The sequence below is a fragment of the Cynara cardunculus genome, unplaced genomic scaffold (genome assembly GCF_001531365.2).
Source record: "Cynara cardunculus var. scolymus isolate 2C unplaced genomic scaffold, CcrdV1 Un_Scaffold_1903, whole genome shotgun sequence".
NCBI lineage: Eukaryota > Viridiplantae > Streptophyta > Magnoliopsida > Asterales > Asteraceae > Cynara > Cynara cardunculus.
In genome coordinates, this window is record NW_020200909.1 from 35,563 (window position 1) to 40,267 (window position 4,705).

Consider the following 4,705-nt stretch of genomic DNA (forward strand, 5'->3'; position numbering starts at 1 on the left):
TATACAAAAAATTAACTTTTATTTAAAAATAAAATATATCTACTAATATAAACATTACTATTATTTTTTTAAATAATTATAAAATTATAAAAATAAAACATAAAAAATAATTAATATATAGATGTGCATTATAATTATTGTTGAAGAAAGAATCGTGTCTCGCTGGTTCCTAATAACTTATTTTATTCAAGTCAACAAATGATAACGGTTCGAATAACTACGTCTAAGGGTTTTTCAGTTGTAAAAAATGATCAACATGAGTTGTAAAATATGTGCATTTATATAATATAACTTAAAATAATAGTATATAAGAGATAATGTATATGTGTGTGTGTGTGTATATATATATATATATATTAATATATACTAGAAGGGTACTCGTGCAATGCAGCAAGATAAATCTTCTTTTTAATGTTTAGTTTTTATTATTTGTTTCTATTGATATAGTACGATTTTATGTGGTTTTGACAAAACGATAATGTTTTTATTTTTGGATGAAATATAAATTTGGAGAGATGTCATAAAATTTTGAAAAAATTAAATCAATATTAATATCAAATTAACTAATTTAATAGTTCTCGTTTTTTGGGTGTAACTTTTTTTATTCAATTTTTTATTATAATTTAATTTAGATTTAATAGGTGTTTTTCCAAAATAAAACTTTGTTGTTCAGCGTCAAAATAATTTATTTATGGTTTAATAATATAATTTTTTATAAAGATAATAATTAAACATTATGTTAAAACTCAACGATTATCTTAATCATATTTTAGATTTTCTATATTTAATATAAATGTTTATTCTGTATTTGATTATGTTTATCTGCAGTTAGTGACACAAATTTAAAAATGGAGCTCTAATAAGTTGTACTTACGTAAAATTATTTGTAATCGTAAATTTTAAGTAATATGCATCAATAAACGATACTTCATGCATAAAAAACGGTTTTTAAGAGTTTTTATCAAATGTTTTATAATATAGTATAGATAATAGAATAAATGAAAACTACATATAATATATTAATACATATAACCAGCTATATACATATAACCAGCTATCATTGAGTCTAAAGTTCTACCAAGTCATCAGGGAGATGTATGTGGTAGAGTGTTTGGTAGATGGAGTTGGATCACAAATGGTTTAATGTGTGATCAAGGTATTCGTCTTATTATTGCATGGGACCCGTCTGTTTTGTCCTTGATAATGATTGAGCAGCATTTCCAATATGTACATTGTGAAATTCGGATTATTGGTCATCCTGAGCCCATATTTATTACATTTATTTATGGATGTAACACGGGAGTGGAAAGGAGGGATCTTTGGCGGGATATTGGAAAATTCAATGCTTTTACTCATAGGAAAGCTTGGATTGTGATGGGTGATTTTAATTCAATGCTTTTCCCTCATGATGGGTTGGGTGGATCWTCTAGACGTAACTCGGATATGGAGGAGTTTCATCTTTGTCTGGAAGAGGTAGAGCTTTTTGATATCACGTACCAGGGGTGCCAATATACTTGGACGCAGAAACCTTCTGGGGGAGAAGGTATAAAGCGTAAATTAGATCGTATTTTGGGAAACTTATCGTTCATTGACAGATTTGGGGACGCCTCGGTTTTCTTTGAACCAATGTGGATTTCCTTAAATCCGTGGAGGGTGTGTGGATGAAACCTCAGAAAGGGTCATATATGAAGAAAGTGCTACGAAAAATGCAAGAGATGAAAGGGGTTTGCCGTCGGCTTAGAAATTCATATGGATGTCTGGATAAGAAGGTGGTTTCTTTAAAGACGGAACTAGATGTTGCTCAATTGCCTTGTGATCTAGATCCGTTTAATGATATGCTGAAAGAGGACATTGCTCACCTCTTGTTAGCATATCAAAAAGCCAGGAATGATCAATTGGAAATGGTTCGACAAAAAGCAAAGATTTCTTGGTTAAATGAAGGGGATGGTAACTCTAAGTTATTCTTTCATGCCATGAGAAAGAAGCGTAATAGGAGCCATATTGCTACTATTATGGATTCTTTTGGTACTGTTTTTGAACATCACGATGTTCCAAAAGCATTTGTTAATCATTTCGAAGGTATTATAGGTGCTTCTAATACGTTGGTTCATCCTTCTATGGAGGATTGTTCTTTTGCTCACTCTTTATCTTTATCGAACTCTCTGCATTTAATCAGACCTATTACATATATGGAAATACAGAATGCTCTTTTTGATATTGGGAATGACAAGGCTCCGGGTCCTGATGGGTTCTCGTCAAAGTTCTTTAAGGCGGCTTGGAGTGTGGTTGGTAGGGATGTTCTTATTGCGGTACATAATTTCTTCTACTCAGGAAATTTAGAGTACCAGTTGAATCATAYTTTGCTTTGCCTCGTTCCGAAGGTTCCTAATGCTTCATGTATAACTGATTATCGACCCATCGCCTGTTGTAATGTGTTGCTTAAATGTATCAGTAAAATTATTGCTGACAGGATGAAAGGCTCATTGGATGTTCTYATTAGCAAGGCTCAATCTGCGTTCATTCCTGGACGACAGATAACTGATAATATTCTAATGGCGCATGAGCTTGTAGCAGGTTACCAGAAACTCCAGGGGGCGCCAAAGTGTGCATTTAAGATTGATATACGGAAAGCTTATGATACAGTTGACTGGCAGTATTTTCTTGGGATGCTAAAGGGAATGGGATTTCATCCARTTATGCTTAATTGGATAAAGTCTCTAATCTCATCGCCAACTTTCTCTATTTGTGTTAATGGACAGCCGGAGGGTTTCTTTCATGGAAAGCGGGGACTTCGACAAGGGGATCATTTATCTCCTTACTTGTTCACGGTGGTTATGGAAGGATTGTCGATGATTTTAAGAAAATGTATTGAGGAAGAGGTGAATTTTGCGTACCATCAAGGATGTGCTGATATCGAGTTGACACATTTATGTTTTGTGGATGATCTTTTTATCTTTTCTCGGGGGGATGCTACATCAGTTGAAGTGATAAAACGAGCTCTCCAAATGTTTGAGGAACGTTCGGGTTTGTCACCGAGTCTTGAAAAAAGTGAAGTGTTTTTCGGGAATGTGGGGTTAGATGTTCAAAATATCATTAGCAACTGCCTTCCTTTTCGTCCGGGGGTATTTCCTATTCGCTACCTTGGAGTTCCTCTCTCTCTCCAGTTAGAATGAAGGTACGTGACTTCAACCCTCTTGTGATTAAGCTTAAATCTCACTTGTTGAACTGGAAAAACAAATTTCTTTCTTATGGGGGTAGACGACAGCTCATCATCTCTGTTCTTCTCTCTATGCAAACATTTTGGATGTCGGTATTTCTAGTACCGGCAGCCACAATCCATGAAATTGAACAGTTGTTCCGTAATTTTTTATGGAATAAAGCGGAGGGTGAGCTGGGAAAATGTCGAGTATCTTGGGATAGGGTTTGCTTACCTATAAAAAATGGTGGACTTGGTATGAAAAGACTAGCACTTTGGAATCGGTGTTTGCTTTTTAAATATATTTGGGATATTCTTATTAGAAGAAATACCATGTGGGTCTCTTGGATTCATTCTCATTGTATTCGGGGAAGAAATTTTTGGATCATCAAGAAGAGGAATGAATGGTCATGGCTTGTCCGGAACCTTTTAGAGTTAAGACCTTATTGCAGACGTTTTTTCATTTCTAATGTGGGTAATGGTATATCCACGCACGCTTGGGAAGACAGGTGGAGTGATTTTGGTCCCCTTATTCACTTGTTGTCTTACAGATTCATAAATGGTCATGACTTTCATAATAACTCTACGGTATATGATCTAATGCAAAGGTTTGGTAATGATTGGCCTGTTGAATGGATTCAACGATATCCCCAGCTGCAAAATATTAAGATACCATCTCCTAGTCATCTAGAGGATACGGTTAGATGGCTTGACACTAAACATAATCGGATACATTTTGAGGTGAAGGTGGCGTGGCAAACTTTGCAAGAAGTAGGGCCGATTGTGCATTGGTACAAGGTGGTATGGAATAAAGCATACATTCCTAAACATGCTCTTTGCATGTGGATGGCTTGTCAGAGTCGATTACCAACCCAAGATCGCATTAGCCAATGGAAGCATGAACCTCCTGATTTGAAATGTGTTTTCTGTAAATTAGTGACTGAAATACACAATCACTTATTTTTTGAATGCATCTACTCGAGTAGTATTTGGGAGGTAATTAAAAAGGAAGTCGGGATAAAGAATTGTCCGAACAAATGAGAGGATATCCTTAATAAGGGATTATCACAAAGGTGGAAATTATGGTCTACGGTTCAAAAACTTGGTATATCGGCTACGGTATACCATATATGGAGGGAAAGGAACGGAAAGTTCTTTGACAATTACTACCATGCTGGAGACAAAGTTGTGGCTGAGATCAAGATACAGATCCTTCAAAGAATGGCGTGGAAGACAAGGAAGAAACTCACGAGAATCAATGACGTGTGATCAAGTGGATGATGAAGGTTTTCGGTTCTGGAAGATGTTGGTGACTTGCTCCATTTATTTTTTGGCTTGCTTTAATTTACTTTTTGGTGCATTTCTCTTTGTCTTTTTTGGCTTCTTATGGCTTGGTTTGTGAGTCAAAGTTGCCGTAGCTTTTCTTGCTGATTTGCTCTTTGATGGTTTCGCTTTTATTCGTATTTATAAAATTGTCTGGGGAAATTCCCCTTTCAGTATATACATAAT